The 27445-nt window shown below is 38.8% G+C and overlaps 1 protein-coding gene across 4 annotated transcripts in view; it reads left to right on the top strand.

Moving 5' to 3' along the window:
- Positions 1-27445, top strand: part of PLD5 (phospholipase D family member 5) — a 497278-nt gene that overhangs the window by 403219 nt on the left and 66614 nt on the right. The window lies entirely within an intron of this gene.

The following is a 27445-nucleotide window of genomic DNA, read 5'->3' as shown; positions in this document are numbered from 1 at the left end:
GTGTTATTTTGCATAGTTTTAGTAGGTTCACTTTCATTTAAAGTGAAATGATAAACCTTTCTTTGTCAGAATCATTTTACCAAAAGAACTGCCATTGCTTCATCACTTTTATAACTCAGTTTCTATTAGAGCATGTTTGTGTGTAATTTATATTACACAAAGCTAAATTTTCAGGATGAGATCACATAATCTATGAGAAACAGGAAAACATAAATTCAGTCCAGGATCACATATTGTAGAATAATAGCTTTATCCCTTTAATAAATCTTAAGATAAAGATGTCTTCATCTTTGTCTTTGCAAATAATTAACTTCAAATATCTTGAAAATACACTTGAACAATCTTGTAATTTTCATGTATTTATTTGTGCCAAAGGTGATCCATGGAGGATTACAAATCACCTTCTTCCCATTTGTCAACTAGTGGCTCGAAGTTCTTATCATTGGATGCATAAGAAGACTTACCAGTCAACCATGCATGAACAGAGCCCATACACAATGTTTTACCTGAGCTCTTTTAATATTAGGATCCCTGAAATGACATTGAATTCTCCTGCACTTCTATTTATTCCTATGGGAAAAAAGCACTAATGTGCAGACACACAATGGCCATAGCTTGAAAGACAACACCACATGGGATAAATCTGAGAGAGGGTAATATTATATTTGTACTGTTAGCTTCAGGCCTTTAACCATTTGCCTCCCAGTTGCCACTCTTTTCCTTCTTAAACTACCATCTTTCATGCACACATATTCCATCTAGTTTTCCTCTTTTAATGTGTGAGGCAAATAAAAGTGCTCAGCTGTAAAAGAAATGGGAAAATGAAATACTAAAAACCCAATTATTGCCCTCTCCATGGAATAGTGTGGAGCCAAAGTAGAACTTATCTAAGGTGGTTTTCTAGTTTTGCATGTGAAGAGGAGTCACAGTCAGTAGCCCAGTCTCAAGGGCCAAGTACTTGGTATCTCTAATAAGACAGTCTCCCTCCCCAGCAGAGGAGGGGACACTGAAAGAAAATTCTGTAATTCATTTCGGAATGAAAGCACCATCAAAGATTATGACAAAACATTGTTTATTTTATATTTGCTCAGAAAATTAGGTGCTACCTACTGATATAAAAATGATTCTGAATAAAATAATAGTATAAATAATAATTGCAACAATAACTGGCTTACATTGAATGCAAGGTGTTCTAAGCCATGTAATTGGATTATTTAATTAAAACCTCACAATGATCCTATGAGGTAAATGCTATTATTGCATCCATTTTAAAGAAAAGTAGACTTCAGCCCAGAGTTGAGTTTCAGTATTGAATGTTTTAAGCAAATTTCTTCCAATATTAATTCTGATATGAAAAATATAAATTTTGATTCTGTTTATCTTGTGTCTGATGGCCCTTCAAACACACGTACAAAAATAGTGATTACAGAAACATAGGCTTACTTCAGAAATAAGAAGTAAGGCAATGATAGTATATAGCCTCAATAGAGTATTTAGAGAAAAATAGTCTAATTTATGGAAATCTCTGGGTCTATCTTTTGCTTTTTTTGTACTTACAAAAAATTAACCAATAAGTATCTTTTGCCCAGAAATTTTCAGCTGGATCTCCCATATTAAATAGATAAAATTGGTTCTGTAACAATATTAATTATATGTAAATTCCGCTAAGTAGTTTTTAAAAAAAATTTTACTGGAGTAGAGTTGATTTATAATGTTGTGTTAGTTTCTACTGTATTGAAAAGTGAACCAGTTATACATATACATATATCCACTTTTTTTAGATTATTTTCCCATATAAGTCATTAGAGAGTACTGAGTAGATTTCCCTGTGCTATACAGTAGGTCCTTATTATGTTATGAATTTTATATATAGTAGTGTGCATATGTCAATCCCAATCTCCCAATTTATCCCTCCCCCTTCCCCCCTAGTAACCATAAGACTGTTTTCTACCTCTGTGACTCTATGTTTTGTAAATAAGTTCATTTGTACCATTTTTTTAGATTCCACATATAAGCAATATCATATTTGTCTTTCTCTGTCTGGCTTACTTCACTCAGAATGAAAATCTCTAGGTCCATCCATGTTGATGTAAATGGCATTATTTTGTTCTTTTTTGCTACTGAGTAATATTCCATTGTACATATGTACCACATCTTCTTCACCCATTCCTTTGTCAATGGACATGTAGGCTGCTTCGATGTTCTGGCTATTGTAAATAGTGTTGCAATGAACATTGAGGTGCATGTATCTTTTTAAATTATGGTTTTATCCAGGTGTATGCCCAAGAGTGGGATTGCTGGATCATATGGTAGTTCTATTTTTAGTTTTTTAAGGAACCTTCATAATGTTCTCCATAGTGGCTGTACCAATTTACATTCCCACCAACAGTGTAGGAGTGTTTCCTTTTCTCCACACTCTCTCCAGCATTTATTGTTTGTAGATTTTTTGGTGGTGGCCATTCTGACTGGTGTGAGGTAAAACCTCATTGTAGTTTTGATTTGCATTTCTCTAATAATGCAAATTATTAGATCTGATTATTGTAGTACAATAATTTATCATTATTATAGTGATGTTGAGCATCTTTTCATGTACTTTTTGGCCGTAATTGTGCAGCTGGATCTGCTGTGGAAGCTATGAAGGCAGCTCAGATTTTGGCCTGGTCCAATCCCCACATGTACATGCCCACAAAGCCTAAAGCCACTAAAACTAGACCCGTCTCAGCTGTGGGAGCACTCATCCATTTGGATACCCCACAGGCACTGAGTTTAGAAAGCCAGAAGTGGGGCTGTAAATCCATGGTTCCCACAGCCACAAGGAGAGATTTCAGCTCTTCCTCCTTAGTTGCATGGCCCCTGGGGCTCACCTGTGGTTTCAGCCCCACCTCTGCATGTGTGCTTCCCACCAGCAGCTTCTCCCAAGGCTGCGCCAGAGCACACGAACCTGCCCAGGCAGGCAGAGCAGAGACAGCAATGGGTGGGGCACGCAAGCCTGCTCAGGTGGGCACCCCTCCTAGTGCCCATGGAGGCAGGGGCCAGCTCATGGGGAAGGGAGCTGCAATGGCGGCCCCACTCCTTGCACACCACTCAACAATGGCACCCTGCTTCTATGGAGGCCTGGGCTTCTTCCACGAACATTCCCAGTTGTGGAGCTCCTTCCTCTCATCCCTTCAGGCTGTCTCTCCACAGCCAACAGCTGTCCCCTCCTTGGGTCTGCTCTCCAAACCCCACATTCCAGCACCCAGCCCCCATCCACACCAGCAGACACGTCTCAGGCTGTGGCACACAGGTCTATAGAACAGACCATCCATGTAGGTCTTACTGTGTCCTGCCTGCCACAGACTGGTTGCTGTGCTCTCCTCTGAGCCCTCAAAGCTCCCCTTCTGTCCCAGCTGATTTCCCCACCAGTGAGGGGGATTCCCAGTGTGCGGGAACCTCATCTCTCCTTCAGTTCCCCCACCAGGGGTGCTGGTCCAATCCCATTTCCTCTTTTCTTTTTGTCTTTCTTTTGTCCTACCTGGTTGTGTGGGGATTTTTCTTGTCCTTTCAGGTGTCCAAGGTCCTCTGATAGTGTTCAGCAGGTGCTCTGTGAGACTTGTTCCATTTGTAGCTGTATTCTTAATGTACTTGGAAGGAGAGGTGAATTCCATGTCCTCCTATTTCACCATCTTGACTCCTCCCCCTGCTAAGTGGTTTTTAACTTGAGTATCATTTGCTTTTTTTTTTTTTTAAGAAAATGCATTTTCCCACCACTAAATTTTATTTTTTTATTAACTGTTATTAACTGATAGGGTTTAAAGTTCTATGAATTTCATTTGAGTGAGGTTTGAATTATTGAGGTTTAATGACATTTTTCTCCAAATTTTTGAACAAGTTATCTTTGTTTCCTTTATTTCCTTCTACTCCTTCCCTTAGATAGACAGACATACATATATTCAAGTATTGGTTTCTCTGCTTGAGGATCTTTCCTTTGTCTTTGCTTTTAGTTGTTTGTTTTGTAGGAAAGTAGGTTGATATTTTAAATATTTACTCTCAATCTGTATAGCCATTTGGATATTATTTCCTTTTGAAATGGATCATTGTTGTAAAATATGAAAATGTCCCCATTTTAAACATGGTAAATACAGAGCAAAGATAAGGTGCAAGTTATTTCCTATTATTCATATGAAGAATACAAGCTATTTTATAATCTTTCCCTGTTTACACATTCCTAAGTGGTAGCTGGTTTCCCTTCAGTTATAGAGAAGACCAGAGGAAGAAGTGGGAAAGTACCTGGACCTGGTTCTCTGTTTCATGACTAATCAAGCTCCTTTCTTAAGGACAAGTGAACTCCTTATGCTTCCTTTAATGTCATTCTTAGTAGGAGCTGGAGAATTACAACCTCTCCACTATTGCCATTGCATGCCACCGAGCCCTCCAGGTCTGTCTAGAAGAGATATCCCTTTGACCTTGTACCATGCTGGTTTGTTCTCAGCTCCTAAACCACATAATTAGAGGGAGAGTAAACAAAGTGGACTTCTTAGATTTCTCTCCTTCAGCTCAAATATACCAGAAAAATTATGCTTTTAAAAGCCTAAATGAATTAACATGCTATTTCTTAAGTATGGAATAAATGTTTTATAAGAACTTAAAACTAAACTCATTTTATAATTCATAATACATTCACATAGAAGGAAACTGTGAAAAAGTGCTGAGCTTTCCAAATAGCCCCTTAAAGTGAGGATTGATGAAGGGTCACACTCGCCAGCTGCCCATGGAAACAGTCTCTGTGGGAGGACAGCCTTGGGTGGGTTGGGCGGAAGGTTGCAGGCTTTAACAAAATGAGTAAGCCACCAAGGACTTCCCATGAGGACTTCTTTTGTGGAAATCTGCTTTCTTCTGTTGTCTGTAAATCCAATAGCAGGTTAGACTCCGTTGAGGTCAGGGATTTGGGAAGAGGCGAGGAAGATATCTTTGTGTCATTTTTTCCAAAAGGCTACTCTACTTCTGTGCCAGGCACTGTGGTAATAGCTTTATATATACACTACTTCATTTTTCATAGCTACCTAAGGATGGATATACTCTCCATCTTCCAAATAAAGATAATATTGAAAAATAAAACTAGAACAGATTCTATTGCTGCTCTTCTCTCTTATAAAATAGAATACTCACTAACCTGTATAGGAATTAGGCAGTTGGTGATGATTCTCATATTCTTTAGATTGATGATTAAGTTGGCAGAGTCTAAAACTTTCATTTCACTTCTGGCAATTTAGAATTCATGTTTGAATTAACCCAAAGTTGCCATTTTCTCATCTTTCACTGCCAAACCAAACTCTTAAAAACTAAAATGTCTCATTTTAATTTTACTTTCTCTTAACAGTCTTTCCTATTTTCCTCCTGGAAGAGACTATATTCATAGAGAAGAGACATAGCTGGAGAGGGGGTGGAGTTTAAAACTCTTCTGCCATAACGTTTAGCATCCCATTAGCTCCCCTGCATCTATATGTCAACTGCTCACCTACTTTTCTTACATCAACACCCACTATTTCTCTGTCTCCTCTTTACACGTAGGCACAAATGCTGTCTCTTACTTTGTCCACCCTTTCCCCTTAGTTCTTGCTATTTGGGATCATGTTGTTACACTTAAACCATCTACTTTAAATTAGTTTTCCTTTCAATTGTGCTGGATTATGTGGGCTTTTTTTTGGTTTACCTCATGAGACATAACACATCGCACAAAAAGTTCTGTGCATTAGAACAGATTTTTTCATTTGAGCAAAGTTGTGGGTGAGGCTAATGGTTACATGAAGAATTATAATACATTTCCCAAGTATCAGACCCAATCTATCCCATTAGCTTTATATTTTGTGAAGTTTTCTAGTGAAATCAGATTATTGCCTTAAATCTATACTAAGAGAAATAAAACTAATGATAATAACAGCTTCAGTGTATTGAGGGCTTTCTCTATGCTAGGCATTCTCCTAAGCATTAAAGAGTATGAACTCATTTAATTTTCACAGTAACTCTTTCTTGTAAATACCACTATCATCACTTTACAAAGGAGGAAATTGAGACACAAATCAGTAATTTACCCAAGGTCACCTTCCAAGAAGTGGCAAAGCAAGAATTCAAACCAAGGCAATCTAGTTCCAAACCGTTCATTCTTACTTTACTGCTAATAAGTTTTTAAAATAAATTACGTTTATGAAAAATCATTTTCTTTCATGATTTTGCTGTGATGCTAAACAGTAAATCTCCTCTCTCTTTTTTTCTTTAAGAAAAGCTAACACTATTCATCTAGACACCTTCACTCATTCACATCTTTCTTTTTTAAATTTTTATTGGAGTATAGTTAATTTACAATGTTGTGTTAGTTTCAGGTGTACAGCAATGTGAACCAGTTACACATATACATATATCCACTCTTTTTTAGATTATTTTCCCATATAGGCCATTGCAGAGTATTGAGTAGATTTTCCTGTGCTATACAGTAGGTCCTTATTAGTTATCTGTTTTATATATAGTAGTGTATATATGTCAATCCCAATCTTCTAACTTAGCCCTTATCCCCAGGTAACCATAAATTTGTTTTCTACATCTGTAACTCCATTTCTATTTTGTAGATAAGTTCATTTGTGCCCTTTTTTTAGATTCCACATATAAGCAATATCATATGATATTTATCTTTCCATTCACATCTTTCTGATTGCAAACCCATGATGACATGATGGCCACAGAATGATATCTACTGTTGCTCAGTATTTGAGATCTACAAACTCACTTAACCTCTGGGTTGAACTTCAAAGACTAGGAAGTCAATGTGTGTGCTTCTGTATTCCCCTGCAGTGGTTCAGGGTGCTCCCCTAGAATCCATGGCCACAGGGAGTCCTGTGGGAGGGAAAAGAATACCATCACAGGCTTTTCCACTTAGAGGTTTTGATTTGTGAATCTTGGGGGCTCCTAAAAACATACAGAGGAAATGAAAAAAACAGAACAAACAAAGCAAACAAAAGATTAGCCAGTGTGTGAAGTAGAAAGAAAAGGGCACACACTCTTCAAACCACAGGGCTCTGGGGCATGATGCTGAAGTAGAAGTAGCTGAAAAGGAAAATGTAAAAATCATGCTTTTAGAAAAAGTTACTTTTATAATTGTTCAAGCATACCCTCTTAAATGAACCACTAGCCTAGAGTTGGAGGCAAGATTCAATGGGTTCATTAATCACAAGAATCTGGCAACTCTGTAGAGGGGAAATATTTAAGTAATGTTTTGAAATATAATTATAATAAAGAGGAATAAGCCTACTCTGTTAATGTGTATTTTAATCTTAGTCCACCTTTATTCTGAATAGACCTGAAAGGTATATCTTAAAACAGGCCAGCTGTTGGGGCAAGGAGCACAGGAGTGCTATGATGAGGTCTTCCAGTGACTGTGTTGGTGATCAAAAGAGGCAGTGACCTGGGGTAGGATGTGGATTGAGTCCTGCAGGCTATGGGAGAAACACTGAAGATCTGTGATGGGGCCAGGACCTGACAACACTGGAACAAATCTAGAGAAAGTGTACAAGCTGAGGAGTGAGGAAAGTAGGGAGATAGACTATGGCCAAGATTAAAGGGAGAAGCGACAGGATTGAATTATGGTGGTGTGAAGGTTAATTTTATATACCAACTTGGCTAGGCTATGGTGCCCATTTGTTTATTCAAACACCAGTCTAGATATTGCTGTGAAGTTATTTTTTAGTTGTGATTAACATTTAAATAAGTAGACTTGAGTAAAGTAGATTATCCTCCCTTACATGGGAGGGCCTCATCCAATCAATTGGAGGCCTTAAGAGCAAAGACTGAGGTTTTCAGAAGAAGGAATTTGGCCTCAAGACTGAAACATAGAAATCCTACCTGAGTTTCCAGCCTGCCGGCAAAGCTATGTCATAAGGACTCATGGGTAATAAGGAATGAGCCAGAGGGAACAGTGTATATTGTTCCAGCATCTGGATGGAGCTGCGCCAACAGGGAGAAGGACCATACTGTCAGCAGAAATGGGAATATCAGGAGGCAGGGGCCATTCTGATGTCCAATGGGCAGTTGGAAAAACAGCAAAGAAATTGGCCAAGATTGATGCTTTTTATCTAATAGCTTGAGTACCCGAATAGTGATAGTTCTTGATTGACCCTAAAGCTCCTGATTTCATCATAGCTGCTATTTCTGACAATAACCATTTGGTAAGATGTTGGCAAGAATTGCACTCCTTCTGCCTCGCCAGGCTGGTCACTTCTTTCAAGTTTCCCTGTGGGTTGAAATCATAGTCTGACGTTAACGATGAGGAAGGGTGCTGAGGCTTAAAGTGTCTTTGATTCCCTCTTGTCCCCTTTTCTTTCAGTTAAAAGCACAAAGCACTGAGGTAGAGTTTTGAATACTGAGTGGGTGTGCCAGAGGGCAAAAGGAGGGCACTGTTTTATAGCGTATCCTGTCACCACCGTTCAGTGCTAGCACTGAGCTGACGTTGTTTTCAGAATTTATGGTTCTAAAGACATGTTTTAGCTCCTATGGAAGTGGGCATTGGTAATGCAAGTAACAGATATCAGACCCAAAATGAAAATGAACCAAAGCAAAAGGCAATTCAATAGCAAATGCAATAGAAAAAAATTAATATTCCTTAGACAATATGTAATGAAGGAAAACAAAGGATTAATTCTTCCAGTATTGATTTAGAAGATTACCTGGGCTGCTCAGGAAGGTCGTTTTTATTTGCATATGAATTCTAAAGTAAATGAGGAACTAGAAGTCCCTATTTCATGTAAAAGAAATGTATTAGCAGACAGATTTTCAGTAACAAAGCCATGCTTATTTTCTACAATTTTCAAAGTAACAATTTGGCAGAAATATTGTTGAAAAGAGGCATAAGTAGGAAATCCCCTTTCCTAAATCTCCCCTGAGAGACATTCTCACGAAGCCAGTTTATTGTCTATTGTAAAATAGTCTCAGTTTGTGCAATTAAGTGAAGAAATAAGAGCATCAGTTGCTCTCTCCTGTTTGCCTTTCCGAAGATGAAATTCAGTTAGTAGGTCATTCTCAAATGAAATTTACTGCCAAATTTTTCCCTCATATGTCCCTGCAATACCTGATTTCTCAGTCTGTCCTAAGTGATGTAATAAACCCAGGTATCCGTAATGGCTCCTTAGGTAACATGTCTTGAGATCTCTATCCTGGCCACTCCTTTTTTCTAGATATAATCCATTTGGTTAAAGTTTCTCTTAAAATACAATGCCCAAAATTCAATATGGTACTTCAAAAGTAGCCCTCCCATGTTGACTTTGGCTTGTATTCATATGAGCACTATACTTCTGAAAATAGAAGGTAAACCTGGATTTAATGTTTTGCCATTCTCATTATTTTTTGTTGGTTGTTACTAAGAGCATTGCTTGGCAATATAGCATAGTAGTTGGAGTCAGATAGAACTAAAATTGAATTTTTTTTATCTCTTATAATTATATAACTGTGGGCAAGTTTTTTTTCATTTCCATGAGCTTAAATGTATCTCAGCAATTGACTAATAATACCAACCTCATACAATTGTTAGGGATCAGGTGGAATCTCACACACCCTAGCACTGGACCTGCAGCCTGGTTACTGCTCAGTAGCCAGTAGAGTTGATGACAAGGAAACTGTTTTCCTTCTTTGATAAGTTATCTAGATCGGTAGATCAAGGGAATGCTAGAGGTGTTAGTGTTTGTTATCTTTGGCAAAGATTTTGTAAATCTCCCTAACACATGGTCTGGTTAACAGTACAGCATGGTGGGAAGCAGCACAGAAGGGGCATGGGCTAGGGATTGTCTCCCTCTGAAGGGAGGTCTCTCATATCTTAGCCACAGAGCTTTATTCTACATCCTGTGTTGTTCAAGGTTATCATCAATAGTAATAGCTAGAAGGCAACTGACCAAATTTACAAGTAGCACAAATCTGGGAGATAGAGCTAAAGTCTTGGTTTTCAGAAACAAGACCTTAGAGAGATTTAAGCAAGTTAGTTAGAACAGTACTAACAAGAGGAAGGTGAACAGGGGCATGGAAATAAATGAAGACCACCCAAATGAGAATAAGCAAGCAAGGTAGTCAGCCACTACCACTTGATTTGGCAGAGACTCAAAGGCAGACAGAGGAGTGGGAAAACTTTATACTTTATAGTGGAAAAAGGGGAAGAAGCTGATTGGAGGCTGTTAGCCTAGGGAAGTTGTAGGAGAACTAACTAGAAGTAGGGTATCCTATGTGATTGGTTAGGGGTACATATTTGGCTTTCTCTGGTTGTTCCTAAATTGGAAATGGGACAAAATGAGCGTAACTGGTAATCAAGTTAATCAAGTACAGAGGTTATTGTTTGACTCTCTGGCTGGTTGCTACAAGTTGTGGGTCAGAGTTGTATTTTTATATATGGTCTGGCCATTGTCCATTTGTATATTCAACCTCTCAGGAATGAACAAAGGCTTCTTCTTAATCCCCCACTCCTACCATCCACTTTCCCAAAGGCTGGTTTTAGAATCCCAGATAGGTGTCTGGCTGCCTGTATTGAGAACCGGGATGGGGAGTCACCTGCCTATGGGTTATTACATGAAATCCCAGCATCTATAGGTTAGATGCTTAAAAAACTTTTATCAAATGACTGCATGAATTAACAAATTAGAGTGTGTTTACTAACCATGTAAGTCTTAAAGCCATATCATATGAGAGAACTGGAAATTACAGGAGAAATGATTCATATCAAAAGCCTGGCCACACATACTCAGTTTGTATGTTGGGCTTGGTGACAGAGCAGTGACCTCCGCCAAAAGCTGGTCCACACCAATTTAGTAACATTTCTAACATCTCCTTTATGATTGTTAAGAATATGCTATTCATTATAAAAATAAATTTTTATATGCAGAAAAAGATCAATTTTAACCATGGAGTTTTATTTTGTTTTGTTTTTAATATGGAAGTAAACTAATTGGCGAAGCTTGTTGAATATATACATACAGATTTTGTTTCCTTCAATAAAAGTTTATGGAAGTAAACTAATTGGCAAAGCTTGTTGAATATATACATACAGATTTTGTTTCCTTCAATTAAAGTTTATTAAATATGTTTCACTGGATTACCTCGAGGGCTCAGTCAGACCTAGGAAATTCATTTATTTTAACAAATATATTAACAAAGATTCACTTAGGTGAGTTTTATCACCCCATTTTTTCCTACTTTATGACTTTCATATTTTAATTGGAAAAAAAAGGAATGTATTATCCTGATATAATGTCTTGCTAAAGTACTACTCTTATACTCATAAATCATTCTACATACTTCAAGTTTACAGCTCAACTATCTATTATAATTAGCTGTCACTTTAGTCCTTTATTGTTGAGTTCAACAAAATTTAACTGTCATATTTTTAAAAACCTTTTCTGAAGCTTAATTCTCTCAGCAAACTAAGTATAAAAAATTAGCTCCATTGCCTTGTACCATTTGTAACATGGCCTTCCTAACCCCACCCACAAACTGCTAAATTAATTCTATGTTGTTTTAGTCAGGTTGAATGTACAATATTTGGACCTTAAGAACTGCCTAAAAATACTCATCTACTTCTGACTTGGCCTGTGGTGCTGGTTATGTTTATTCTATTCTAATTTCATTCTCAGAAACCTGTGGGAGAAATCATGGACTAAGATAAACCAAACAATATATAGAAATGCAAATAGGTTCATAGTTTTCAGTAAGAGCTTTATATTTTTTAGAAATTCCCCGTGAACACTGATTTGTTTAATCCCCACAGCAACCCTGAGATGATACATGAGGCAGGCTTTAGAAGATTCATTTTACAAATCAGGAAATTGAAGAATGTCCTGGAATTATTCCTTCAGTTAATGTCAGAGTTAGGAGTGAAACCCAAACTTCCGGTTTTTATGCAACACTCCTTTTACCTGTGCCTGAATCAGTGGTCCAGACGTCCCACATTTACAGTGATTTCCCACAGATCTAGAAACTAGATATCTGAGGGCCTTCTCTAACTGTGATACAACCAAGAGCCAAAAAATATGCAAAAAGACTGTGCACAGCCAAAACTCCCCAAAGCTGCAGCCTTTTACTTATTGGAGCACCTCATTGGGCCTTATTCAAAATCTGTTTATTCTTAGGCTCACCATGGGTCTAATTAATTTCCAAGCTATGGCCAGTAAGAAGTCACATGTCAGAGAAGAACCTTGACAGTCCAGACAAGTGAGAGCTGTGCACAGGGGAGGAGTGGACACTGATCATTGAAAGCAACACATGAATTCTAAAATTCCAGTATTCATGAACCAATCAGCATTAGCCAACCTATATACATCCCAGCCAGCTATGGAGATCCTGGCCTTCAGGATGTCTATGACTTTACCTTTATGAAAAGGGAAAACTGTCCAATCACTGCTTCCTGTTCAGGACCCAAGAAATGTGCTTAAACTTTTGAGAAAGCAGTCCATCAGAACAGCTGGAGGGTTAGTCCACTAAGCAGTCAACTCTCAGGTCTGGGCAGTTCAGATCTCTAAAGCAGCACAGTCCAATAGAAATGTACTGCAGGCCACTAATGTGAGCCACATATGTGATTTAAAACTTTCTGGTAGCCACATAAAAATGTAAAAAGGAAATAGGTCAAATTAATTTTAATCATATATTTTATATAATCTCATATATCCTAAATATTATCATTTCAACATGTCATCAGTAGAAGACATTTAATGACGAGATATTTTACCTTTTATTTTGGTAGCAAGACTTCAAACACTAGTGGGCACTTCACACTTAAGCACAGCTCAGTTCAGACTAGTTACATGTCAATAACCATGTCTGACTCGTGGCAGTCTTGCTTGCACAGGTCTGGAGCATCTCTTGCTCTCTCTTTAGGAAGTAGAATATGTTTTTTGCTAAGTTAACACACAAGCCTGAAGATCTAAGTCTTTTACTCTGAAAAGCTAGTTTTATATCTGGCAAACAAAGCAACTTCACTTGGAAGGACTGGTCCTTGTGGAGTTAGAACCTCCAGAAATCAGGTTGCCTATGGAGCTGTAAGAGTTTCAGGATTTTGAAAGCTGCAAAAGCCTTTCAGGCCATTCAACACATGGCACTGATGTAAATTGCTTATTTTTACTTCCAAATTTATGGATTAGGCTCTGCCTCCTTCTAAAATGATATTGATGTTGTTCTCAGAAGTCAAATATCTATCATCTTTATCTGCCAAAAGCTTTCAGCAAGGGAACATCTCTAAAACATGCTTTGCCTGCTGTAAACTGGTGTCATTTCCCTGCTACATTATTTTCAGTTGTTCATTTATTCAGTCATTCATTCAGCACACATTGTTTAGCATCTCCTTTGTGCCAGGCTCTACTGAAAGAGCTAGGGGGTACAAACATGCAGAAGCCAGCTCTCTTACCTTAAGAAGATAAGCAAGTAAACATTTAGAATACAGTTTGATGCATGTGCAATTAACTCAGACTAAGAGAAGGGACAGTTCCATGGAGGAGGTGGTGCCTGAGCTGAACTTGAAGGATAAGTAGAGAGGAACTAGGGAGAAAGGTTTTTCTTTCCATAGAGGTGGGAGAAGGCATGGTAATTCAGAGAAAAGGCGCTCACCCAAGTGGCTGTTACACACAATTCCACCATGAGTGCAGGAGATGGAAGGTCTTAGAGCCTCAGATGTCATGCAGAGAAATGAATTTAGCCTGAAATTTGGGGGAAACCTGTGACAGGTTTTAGGCAGAAGAGCTACAGCTGTGGAGAAATGGATTGGATTGGAGTAAGCTTAGGAAGCTGTTGCAGAAATGGGTCAGAAGGGGGCACTGGAGAGGGTACCTGAACTAAGTCCATAGCAGTGAGGAAGGGTGGGAAGGGAGAGTCTCTCCTGGACTGGCTGAGCCCCCTAGGCTGGCTCATTCCTTGTCTCTGCTTTAGGTTCCTCATTGTCAGATTTCCCCTGAAAGAAGTCCCAGGTGAGTCAGTGTGTCCTGAGTCATATCAGCCTATTTACTTCCTGCTTGGAAGGATATAGCATCATACCATTTTTGTAAACAAAGAAATCCCCAAAACACGTAGGTGCACATATGTGAGCATGTATACATATGGACACAGAGGAGAGTTTGGAAGGACACGTGTCAATCTATTCACAGTGATCACCTGTGGAGAGGGAGCTTCCGCTTCCTGCTCTAGAGACTTCCACACTGCTCCTTTGTAAGTGTATAGTAAACATGTATATTTAAATAGTTATATTTTTAATATATTTAGTTTTAATTCAATATATCATATATAAGCATTTACAATATACGTATTTGTACATCTGTATATGTGTATATATATATGTACATGTGTGTATATGTATATGTGTATGCGTGTGTATAGAGACAGATAGATCAAACGACAATAGAACTATGCTCAAGCTAATTAGAAATATTTAGGGCCCTGATCCTGTACCTAGGGTTCATCATCAAAGACCTTTCTATGGTCAAAGTATACAGACTTCCAGTTATAAGATGAATAGATTTTGAGGACAGAATGTGCCATATGGTGACTATAATTAACAGTACTGTATTATATACCTGAAAGTTGCTAAGAGAGTAGATCTTACAACAGAAACAAATGCAACAAAAAAGGTATCTGTGAGGTGATGGATGTTTTAACTAACCTTATTTTGGTAATCACTTCACAATATATATGTATACCTAATCATCACAATATAAACCTTAAACTTACACAGTGTTATATGTCAATTACATTTCAATAAAGCTAGGGAAAAAAACCTTCTAATCTTCTGAGTCCCTAAATAATAAATGGTCACTCAGGCATGACCCTAGTGAGTGTCAATTATAAGTGGCTTTGAGATCATCCACCTACCTCCATGTGGTACTGCCCCAGCCCACCATAAATTACTAACAGTGTGTGAGGACAAGATTCCATAGGAATTCTTGTGATGCATTCACCGTGTATAAACACAGACACATATTTCTTTGGATTTGTTCATTAATAAAATTTCAAAGATTTTATTTGCCTTCTAGCTATTATTTTTTAAATGTAGGGATCAAATTAACTCTAATTCACTTGCTTCTGTCCAGGTAACATTTTTGCTTTTGCCAGCTCTCACCCCCAAACCAAACAAATGACAACAGCAAAAATAGCTCAGACCATTTAAACATTCTGTTGCAAATTATTCTCTACCTCAAAGCCTGTCTGGTTCTCATTTAAATTACTTCTGCCCATCCCCTTTACATAAGATAAATTCTCACTTACCCCTTTTCTCTTTCGGCCCCTGGCCTCATTCATTTGGGTTCCCACTCATCTTTGAGTTACATGTATTAACTCTTGCCTTTGAATCCTTATTTATCCATTCCTAAATGTAAATTCCTGAGCATAGCATAGGATTTATCACAAGATGATCTGTCCTCTTCCCTTTATCTCATATTCAGTGATCGTCTCAGAAGTCATTTTTCTTTGGGAGGGAAAGGTAGGCAGATTTTTCTGAATTCCCTCTGGGCCCATGACTGTGTAGAGGTCCCCAGATGGAATCCTCATGAAATGCAGAGACACACAGGCCAGGAAAGGGGCTGAGAAGCTGGCCCTGGATCCTTCTCTAACTCTGAAATGCCTGCCAGTCAGTCTCAGAGATTGCATCTAAAACAGATGTAAAATACCATGTTTAAGGCATGCTTAAACATTTTTAAGTTATTTTTAGTTGGCATTGTCAGTTTCTTGGTGTCACTTGGCATTTACACCCAGCACCAAGAAAAAAGTGAGAGAGGTTGCTAAAGAGAATACATGTTTCATAAGTTAAAACATAAGCACTAAAGTAGGAGAAGCTAATGGACAGGTAAGTAAGGTCTTGGAACATTTTCCGAGAGAAAGAACTTCATTTGGGGGAACTCTCTTCTACTGGCCTTCTTCTGCCTACCAGAAACCCCACATAGAATGCTCAGAGGTGGTAAAGGGAAAAAACAAAAGAACTGATGCAGAACTCTCCTGGACAGCCTCTGTCACCAGTGACAAGCATCTCTCACATGATGAGGGGCTTACTTCTGCCTTAGCAGTTTATTTCTGAATTTCTCTTTTATTAGTAAAGTCTCCCTAAATTTGGTTAGGCCCTCACAAAAGTTATGACAATATATGCTAAAGAACTTGTGAGCATTGAGTGTCCATCCCTTCAGAGAACAGAAATGTGAGAGCCCTGACCCTTGGGGCTGGGTGTTCCCAGGGGTACTCACTTTCATTCCACCCTGCTGGTGCCATATCTAGATTTCACATGGTGGAGAGTGGCCATGTATCCCTAAGACCAAGAATTCATTGCAGATGGGCATAGGAGCTATTTTTGATTGAATATTAAAGAAATTTATTTTGTTTTTGCTAAGTACTTCCACAGCTTTTTAGCTCCTCGGGAGATAAAACGTAGATGAAATGCTTTTACAGCAAATATCCTGGCAATGAAGTCTTTTGAAGGATAATCATGGCTGTCAGTTGTCTCCACTTAGTTTACAAAACACTTTCTTACACACTAATTTGTCTGATTCTCCCTGAACTGCTGAAGGAGACAGAGGCCTCTGTTACTCTCCTGAGGTCACAAACATGGCACTGAGATTCAGAAACACTACATGATCAGCCCAAAGACATGGTGCTAGGAAATAGCTAAACTGAGGCAACTGTTCTAGTCTCTTCTATTGAAAAGGAACCTGATGTTACTCACCCAGGTGACACACTGTTGAATGGTACTTAGTAATGGCTTATTGTTCTGATTATCAAACATTGTCTACAATGAATGAGCAATTAAGCAAATGCATCTGCTAGTTCCACTCCCAGAGGCTGTTGGTCTGTGTAGCATCTGCCCCTGATGCATGCTGTCTGCAAGGTGAGCACCTCTGTGGAGATTGCTTTGGCTGTGGCTGCCCTCCTCGGTGGGATTTTGTCTCACTCTCCAGCAGCTACTCTAAACTTCCAACTTGCCTCTCACCATCCTAGGGATCCAGCCAAATAAACCTCCCTGAATTCTCAAACTCTCCCAAAACACCGTGATATTTTATGAGAATTCCAGAAGGAAGCAGCAGTGAAAAATTATGCCTGCTTTTCTCTGCATTACCTTAATCTATTCAATCATTCATTTTATCCAGATCATGCCAGACATTGGAGATAAAAAGAGATCAATAAAAAAAAATTGCCCCTAACTTCAGTGAACTTAACCTCTGATGGGAGAGTCAGACTGTAGATCAAATAAACAAAGAAATAAAATAAGTACAGTTACAGATGGTAAGAGAGGAACAAACAGGGTGTTGTGACACAAGGTAATGGGAGGGGAAGATAGTGGGGACAGAGTGAGAATTCCAGGAAGAATAAATGACTCACAGGATGCCTGGAAAACTTTTCTAGCTTGGCTTATGCAAGACCCAATACAACAGGCCAGAGGGGCAGAAGGGACCTCAGGCATTCCCTCTTCTAAATTCTTTTACCTCCTCAAGATTCTGTGGTTTGTATCCTACCACCTCCTTCCTGCTCAAGGACTTCAGCATCTTCAGTACTTTAGACAACCCACTTAACTGCCTTTTCTGTTCCTCTGAACATTCTGGTCTTTATTACATAGCCCAAAGTTAAAACTACCGTCCTTTCTCACTTGCCTAGTTCTTATGAACTTTTTTCTGCTTTTGAGAAGAACTTTTTCCCCAAACATGATCAGACACTGCAGGGATTTATTAGTTTCATTTCTCTTCCTGAAGGCATCCTTCTCGGAGGTTTTGTTGAAAGTGCTGTGAAGGGTTTAAGTCAAAATAATGAAGTATCTGAATTACATTTAAGAAGATCACTCTGGCCTCCACATGGAGAAAGGGAAAGAACAGGAACAATCTGTGACCAGTAAAGAGACTCTCGCTAGCCTGGTGGCAGTGGAGGTGAGAAAAGAGAATGGGTTTGCAGCCTGCCTCGAGAGACCTGCTGAAATGGCATGCTTGGGCTGGAGAAACAGAGGCGGTGACAGCCACGAGCAATGGTGATGAGAAAACTGTGTAGCAAGCACAGGTTTGGACATTGTACTTTTAAGATACCTACAAAGAATCCAAGAGGCAGTGTCAATTAGGTAGGCTCTAAATCTGTGACTCACGCAGGCTAGTAGGCAGCTGGCGTGTGCAGATGCACCTGGCCCTGTTGGGCAGTGCCACGCCATACTTCACAGATATCCCTGTGAGGGTGTTGCAGGTGGGGGTCTCTTCTCTCATTCTTTCTCCTTTCCCCTCTGGCTCTCTCCTCACTGTCCCCCACCCTGAATGTTGTCTCCCTCAGTGTGTTTAGTCTGTGATTCCCTCCCTTCCTCCTCCTTTCTGGACCTCCTGTTCTCTCGTTTACTCTCTCTCTTCTCTTTTGAAATCCATGTTAAGCCTTCACTTTCTCCTTTCTCCTTTCTGTCTGTAGACTTTGGCTCTAGCTCTCTCATTCTTCTTCATCTGTCTTGCACCTCTTCTCTCTCCCCTCTTTTTTCTACACATATCTGGTTTGTTTCTTTTTCCACAGCTGTTTCTTTTCTTTCCTCCTTTAAAAAAAAAAGAACAATTCTTTTAACTTTCTTGAATTTGTAAATAAGTTATATTTTCGTTTCCTAATCCTAATTTTAAAAAGCAGGTGAGATGAATGCTTACCGTTCCTCCAGGAAAAAATGTTAACACAGTTCACTCTGCTGTGGAAATTTTCCCATGGTCAGTGACTGCAGATTAAAGCTATCAGGAGGAGGGAGCCCTTGGCTGGCACCACTGGATGTCAATTTCATTATTGCTGGTACATCTTATTCCAATCCATTGCCCCACGCATTTCCCCATTGGTTCTGTCACTTGTCCACTTTTCAACTCCTTTGGAAATCCGTAGATTCCATGTGAAGTAAGTCCACAGCTTGTCACAGAGATGCTTGGATTAGACTCTGTGAAAACCCTGCAGAGACCAAAATTCATGATTGGCTTGTTCCTAAGGTACTAACATAATTGGTGGTTGATGACCTTGTACTAAAGCTTCCTCTGGGTTCTATAACAACAAGCAGATATAGCCATCTTCTGTCTTGTAATGGTTTTAGACTAAATAACTGGAAGTGTCCATTAGTGGACATATATCAAATGAATGTTTGTGGTGTGCCAGACACTGTCTGCTGCTAGCACAAGGATAATAGATCACGGTCCTGTCCTTGAGGTGCACCTAGTCTGTGAAGAATCCTGAAATAGGAATAGAGACAGGGTCTGAGGGAGCACAGTGAAGGATGAAATGCCCAGTGCTGCATGGGAGACCAGAGAGTGCTTCATGGAGCAGTACATTTGAGTTGAATCTTCCACATGGAATCCCTGCAGCTTCTGGCCCCCACCTATCTCTTTCATCTCAACCTGATCCACTTTCCTCCTCATCTACTACACTCCTGAGACACTGGCCTTTTTTCTGCTTCTTGAACACGTGAAGCTTGCTCCCTTCTCAGTGTCTGGCATCTGCCCCTCCGCCTGCTGGCACTTCTTCCATATCTTCCATCACTTATCCTGCTCAGTGCCACCTCCTTGAAGCTGCCATCCCTCACCTCCCCAGCATACTTAGTCACTCTCTACACATGACCCAATTTTGCCTTCTTTGCATGTATCAGCACCTGACATTATCTTATGCTATTGTTTATTGCTTGTCTTCCTCCTCTAGAATTAAACTGTCCTCCTTGAGGACAGTGACTTGCTTTCTCTCTACTGTTTAATGACATATCCCCAAGAACCTAGAACAGTGACACCTAAAAGGTGCTCAGTAAATACATATTGACTGACTAATGAACACTCCACCCCAGTCTGGAGAGAACTCTGAAATCCTATAGCCACATCTTTTTTTTTGACATTAAAAAAAAAATGTTATTAGGGTATAGTTGATTTACAACGTTGTGTTAGTTTCAGGTATACAGCAAAGTGAATCTGTTATACATATACATATATCCACTCTTTTTTAGATTCTTTTCCCATATTGTCCATTACAGTGTAATGAGTAGAGTTCCTTGTGCTATACAGTAGGTCCTTATTAGTTATCTATTTTATATATAGTAGTGTGCATATGTCAATCCCAATCTCCCAATTTATCCCCCCCACTTTCCCCCCTAGAAACCATAGTTTATTTTCTACATCTATAACTCTATTCTTTTTTAAAATTAATTTTTATTGGAGTATAGTTTCTTTACTGGCACAAAAACAGAAATATAGATCAATGGAACAGGATAGAAAGCTCAGAGATAAATGCACGCACATGTGGTCACCTAATCTATGACAAAGGAGGCAAGAATATACAATGGAGAAAAGACAGCCTCTTCAAGTGGTGCTGGGAAAACTAGACAGCTACATGTAAAAGAATGAAATTAGAACACTCTCTAACACCATACACAAAAATAAACTGAAAATGTATTAAAGACCTAAATGTAAGGTCAGACACTTTAAAACTCTTAGGGGAAAACAGGCAGAACACTCTTTGACCTAAATTGCAGCAAGATCTTTTTTGACCCGCCTCCTAGAGAAATAAGAATAAAAACAAAAATAAACAAATGGGACCTAATTAAACTTAAAAGCTTTTGCACAGCAAAGGAAACCATAAACAAGATGAAAAGACAACCCTCAGAATGGGAGAAAGTATTTGCAAAGGAAGCAACTGACAAAGGATTAATCTCCAAAATATATAAACAGCTCATGCAGCTCAATATCAAACAAAACTATAGCCAAGTCTTTTGTCTTGCACTCACTGCCTGCTCACCACAGACTATGTCAGACCAACCCAGCTCTCTTCAGAGTGCTTTTCTTTTTTTGCCAATTAATGCTTTTGATTATAAAATACATTTTTCTTTTCACTTTATAGTGTAGCCAGGATATCTATTTGGAAATGCTCTGCAATCAGTTTCAGTTTCTCTATGTACTTGAGAGTTTCAAACTAGTCGTTACTTTACAACTTTTCACAATTCAAACTGGCACCTTCAATCTGTCTGAATTATGAAGTACTTCTACAACCCCATATCAGAATAGCTAGATACTGTTTACCCAGTAACCCAAAGTTCCCTTCAAACCACTGCACTCTGTGGGCTTTCCATCAGTGTCCATCTTCTGAGACCACCCCACTATGGCCAACTGTATACAGCAGTCCTCCTAACTGTAGCTACTCTCATGGTTATATTTCTCAGCCTCTCTCTGCCTTAAGTTTTACCTCGATGATCACACTCACTGCTTCAACTTGATATCTTATCTCTATGCCAGTGTCGTCTTATATCTAAGCATCTCTAGGTTCAAATTCATTCCTAACTCTAGATTCTATTTGCAAACATACACTTCTACCCTCTGCATGCTCCAACATGAAGCCTTGTATCTGTCTTAAAACTAAACATGGCTGCACTGTCTTTTCCCCACCCTAAGTGCTCCTTTTTTCATTGTCATCACTACGTACATTGACTTACTTTTTTTAGCCAGTTCATCTCAAATCTGCCATCATCTTTAACTTCTCACTCTCCCCCTCTTCCCATTCCGTGCATCCAAGTGATCTCTAAGTGATGAAGCTTCGGTCTTCACTATGCCTCCCACAAATATAGTCATCTTTCCAGTTATGTGTACACTGGAGCATGCCCTCAGTGGTCTGTCCCTGGACTGATCAGCCCACAGTCGGGTTTTCCTGCTTCTGGCCTTTCCTCGTTGTCATCAGTCCTAAACTCCACACACAGATTCATGTTCCTGAATTAATCATACCCCTCCAGTGCTCAACACTCCAAACCTCCGGTGACTCTCCTCAGCCTGACATTCAAAGCTTTCCTCAGTTTCATTCACACCTGTCTTTCCATCTGTAACATCCATGGACTTATACACCAGCCAAATAACATTACTAACTATTCCCTGGGCAATATTCACATTTCTTATCTCTGTGTCTCTGCACATACTCTTCCCTCTACATGGAGTGCTTTCCCTGCTCATACTTCCTGGGGACGTGTCTACCCATCACATGCTTAGAGATGTAAACCATTAAATATATACAAAGGTTTACTTATAATGGCTAAAAAAGAAAGAAAAAGAAGTCCTATGACTCTAACAACAGAATGGTAAAATAATTTATGCCACATGCACTTTATGAAATATCATGAAGGCATTAAATATTATGTCTTCAAGAAATAATAAAAAACAAGTTTCAAAATTCTATATGCAGAGGATATATATGTACATATATACATGTAAGATAGTGTTAATAGTGTATATATCCATTATGAATATGTTCAGCTACAAATAACAACAATAAAAACTTACAGTGGCTTAAATACAGCAGAGTTTGGTTGTTTTACAAAGCAAAAAGTCCATGGGGAAACAGTTCAGAGCTGACATGGTGGCTGAAGGATCCTGAGTCTTTCTGCCTTTCTGTTTTCCTCCTCATGTTTGTTGCATCATGGTCAAAAGGTAGCTGAAAACCTGTAGTTTCAGCAAGCAAGTAGTGGGGAAGACAACAGTACAAAAGGCAGAGAACAGGGAGGTTCTCCTACTAGGGACTTACTATTTGGAAAGGGAGGGAAGGGAGGTGCTACCCAGGTACTTTTCTTACCTCTCCTTGGTAGCCCTGGCTGTGGAGAAGGAGTTGAGGCTGGGTGCTGGGTCAACCAACCGAGAGTGTTTGCCATAGTGGATGTGTCTGGAGGATTAATTTAAGGGTTGAGTTTATTCTCCTTGATACTAGAAATATATATATATATGTTATTTTTATATTAGTGAAAAATTGAAATTTTTAATAAGAAGCTCTATCCCTCATATTTTATCACAAATGCCATCTCCTCATTAAAGCCTTCATTTTAATAAGTAGATAATATGTTTCTGTTTGTTTTTTTTTTCTCAAGTAGGGTATGGAAAGAAGATAGATTTCAGAGTTGGGAAACCATGAGTTCAGATCCCTTATGTGTCCGTGACTAAACTGCATAATCTTTGAAACCTGTTACCTAATCTATAAAATTGTAATTACACTATTTTATGAGGCTTTTGCAAAGATTACATGAAATTATATGAAAAAACATAGAAAGGACTGAATAGCTTTTCAGTAACTAGTACTCTTTCTCCTCAATATTCATGAAATGCTGTGTCTTTCTCATGTTACCTTTTGCTGTTTTAGCTGTTGTGTAGTTTTTCATTTCCCAGCTTTCCCTTAATGAAGGGCAGTGATTATATACCTAATTTTTTAAAAAATCCTTATAAAATATAGAATAGTGCCTACCACATAGCATATGATTAACCAGTATATTGAAATTGAATTCATATTTTATTAAAAATACTCAAATTATCCATCCCGGGACAACTGCCAAGAATCCGATCATATCACTATCTCTTCGCACTCTGGGTTCCGATGTGGATAATGAATTGTCGCCAAGCACCTGTTTATGAGTAATCACTCTGAGTTGTGCTGACAGATGGTGGCTCCACAATCGTCATCAAGAAGCCACAGGGGTCTAGGGTCTTCTAGAATACTGTCAATACCGCAAGCTATGAAACTTTTCCATTCTTTCCAAGAAATACTGCAAAAGAATCTCAAGTTAAATTTAAATTTTCATTTTTTTTTTAAAAAAAGCAGAGAGGCTTATTCTTTTAATTTCATTTCAATGATCTAGCCAATGTAACATGTTAGAAAGTAAAAAGAGAGACCCATTAAAGTTCTAATTAGAGGCCCTTAAGGGGTTCATGAGAATGATTCTCTGACAAATAAGCAGTTTCCCTTCTATAATATCTCTATGCCCCAGGCAAGCCTTGTGGAGCTGTCTTCTCATTGTTCTTATCTGGAAATAAAACCAAAATCTTGTTTATGGCCATCTAGAAAATAGCTGCAGCTATTTTTTTGTCCTCCTACCCCCAAATCAAAATCATGGAAAGACCACACAGTATTCAGTTTGTTTTTTTTAATATTCCTAGTCATAATTTTCCTAAATTATACATGCCTCTAATTATTCTGTTTTAGAAGTTTAGAGTCTGATCTATTGATAATTCTTTTTACTCAGCTTCTTTCTCCCTTATTCTCTTTAGTTCCTCATTTTTCAGAAGCACACAGCCCATGGTGGGTTTTCATTGCATTTGGCAAATAAAGCATTGTTCGTTATGGTAGCAATGTGGGGCTGGACTGCTTTGATTATTTGGGGCCAGTGAGGATACAGCCTCATTCATTTCAGGAACACATTGTGTGACCATTGTACGTGTTCCCAGATGGATTCCACATGACATAAAAATGGGCAGCCAGCTGTCTTAGTGCATCATCAGGAAGACTGCCCAAGTCTTCAGTCACTGTTTCATGCACTGTGGTGCTAAGTCAGCCAAGTTACTTTGGCTTAAGAAGGCTGCTACAAGTTGGAGAAGAAAAGTGGGAATTAGGAGAGGGAGTCTTTGGGCTTGGTAGGGAAGTTCTTGTGGTCCACCCCAGGGTCTGAGCTCTGGATGACATTTGTTGATTGCCTTTCATCTCAAGAATCCATTTCGCCTATACCATATGAAAAACAGCAAGTATTCCAATGCTCCCTGCCCTTCTGCACACTGTACCAGTCTGTTCTGACACTCTTGGGTTTTTCTGACAGTGCAGTGGGATTTGAGTCTCAACAAGGGGGGAAATAAGGAGTTTCAAACTTCAAGCTTTTAAATCCTTTGAATCATAACTTCTTAGTCAGAAGAGAGCTTGAAGCTGTGGTTCCTGAACTGTGCACTGAGGCACCCTGGAACACTGCTGCAAATTCCTGAAGTTGTTACACCACAGTTTAAATTTTCAAGGGAAACACAACAAAATTGTTGATCTGGTCACCACAGAAGTTACTATCTTGAAATAGTTCATAATTTAACATTCTTTGTGAAGCTCGGCTTTTGGTGGGGCAAAGATCTTTGTGGAGCAGGAAATAAGGAGGTATCCAATCTGATTCCAAGGTTTGAGAAGCTGTGCCAAACAGGTGCACATATACCATTAATAAGTAATTGTAGTTATTTGAGAATGAAAAAAACAATGTTTTTTCTTAGGCTACTAAGTTGTCAGGAGATAAAGAAAAATGAAGTCATTTGGACCTAACTACTTAATAAATCAAACTCTTAGGTGTTTCTTTTGGACTAGGGGTGTTGTGCAACAATTATTGAGACACTAAGTGTGCTGTGATCTGAGAAAGTTTGGGAAACTCTGCCTTAGAGTTCAACTAGTACATCTAGTGTAGACACCTATTTATTGACATTAAAAATGATGTTTTAATGAAATATTTAAACCATAGTAAAGCAAAACATACTATAGTTTATAACCAGCTGCCCTCATTAGGGGAAATGACAAATTATGCTAAAAATGAATAGTTGTGTTAGGGATGGAGTTATTGAGCATTATATTAATATTCAACTTCCTTTTGCTATTTTTATTATCCAAGTTAAGGTAAAATAAAGTAATACCTCCACTACCCCTTCCATTTTGATGGTACTGTGGTGGATTTCTATTACCCCTCAATTTTATTTGAGAATTTGGGGGGGAAAAAGACCATCACAGAGTGAAATGACATATAATCAGTGGGTATAAAGAAAGATAGGAACAAGCCCTGCAGATAGAGATAGAGATATATGGATGTGGCAATCTCAGCATGTTTAAAAAGTCAACAATTTTACAGAAACACTTAAACCTTATACCCATTTGGAAAACTTCCTTGGGGAACCTCTGTAAGTTTCTCTGGAGTCTTGGGGATACACAGTGCCTAGCGTCAAAAGCACAACTTGCTGAGTTTAACCTGCATGACAGACCAGCTGTGAGTTATGTGCCGCTAGAAGAGGATTCATTATTTCCCCAAACTATAGGGCTTCCTGACCTATAGGGAACAACTGGGTAGGAAGAGGGGCAGACGAGCCACCACCTCAAGAAGAGCATCTTACATATAAGATTTTTTTTTTTTTTTTTGTGGAACGCGGGCCTCTCACCGTCGCGGCCCCTCCCGTTGCGGAGCACAGGCCCCGGACGCGCAGCCCCAGCGGCCATGGCTCACGGGCCCAGCCGCTCCGCGGCACGCGGGATCCCCCCGGACCGGGGCACGAACCCGTGACCCCCGCATCAGCAGGCGGATTCTCAACCACTGCGCCACCAGGGAAGCCCTACATATAAGATTTGATCCTGCATTTATCTTCATATCTTCATTGATATCACAGGCAGAGGAATGGAAACTCACTATGCATATATATATATACATATATGTATACATATATATGTCATTAAATCCTTACATCAACCCTTGAAGGTAGAAATTATCATCCTGACTTTTACCACTGAGTAGAGATTGAAGAATTTACCCTAAAGGACCAATGTTAGGCAAGGCCAATTGAGAAATCTACTTTTTCAATACTGATCAAAATCATCTTTAATCAAACAATCAGCAAATACTTTTGAGCCTTGTGCTTAGGGAAGCAATTATACATAAGTTGTGAAAGGAGATTAGAGAGACTGTGGATGGCCTGGAATGCTAAATTTAAAAGTTTGAAGTTTATCTTTTAAACAGTGGAGGGCCATTGAAGATTTTTGACCCTGACTTAATGAAAGAAGTATTTTAGAGAGATGACGTTAAAAACAGCATGAAGGAGATATTTATACATAAAATCAGTAGTACTTGAAAGTCCTTCAATGGAGCTGCTTCAAGAATAATGTTGGTCCCAGGAGGCAGAGGATAAGTTAATGTTGTCTACAGCAGTGCTATCCAGTAGAAATGTAATTAAATGCACTTATGTTATTTAAAATTTTCTACACATTAAGAAAGTTTTTAATGTAAAAATATCAATATTTTATTTAACCCAATACATCTAAAATATTAGCATTTCAATGTGTAACCAATATGAAAAATTATTGAGATATTTTACATTTTTTCATACGAAATCTTCTAAATCCAGTGTGTAATTTACACTTACAAGCACTTCTCAATTTGGACTAGCCACATTTTAAGTGCTCAGTAACCACACGTGGTTATTACCTACCTTTTTGGGCAAGGCAGCCCAAGAACCCTGTGACTCCATCTGTGATCTGCAGGCCAGCAATATTAACATCATTTAGGAGCTTATTAGAAATGCAGAATGTTCATGCCCCACCACCAACCTATTGAATCATAGTCTAAGTTTTAATACAGAGCCCCATGTGATTTGTGTGCATGTTAAAGTTTGAAAATCAGTGTCTTCTAGAACAATGGTTCTCAACATGTGATTTTTGGACCAGCACCAGTACCAGCAGCATCAGTATCACTTGAGAAATTCTTGGGCTCCAACACAGATCTATTGAATTAGAAATTAGACAGAAATCTCAGGTCTAACAAGCTCTCCAGGTGATTCTGATGCACATTCAAGTTTAAGAACCATTATACTAGAATATCTTTCTCTAGCAAAGATGTCATTATATTTTTCCCCATGGGTCTTAAATTTTGAGAGAATTTTTTTCTAATAAATTCCACTTGTTAAGGAACCATTATAGTCCACTAGGA

This window comes from Kogia breviceps, chromosome 1 (assembly GCF_026419965.1).
Source record: "Kogia breviceps isolate mKogBre1 chromosome 1, mKogBre1 haplotype 1, whole genome shotgun sequence".
NCBI classification, from domain to species: Eukaryota; Metazoa; Chordata; class Mammalia; order Artiodactyla; family Physeteridae; genus Kogia; species Kogia breviceps.
This window is presented reverse-complemented; position numbering and strand designations above follow the sequence as displayed.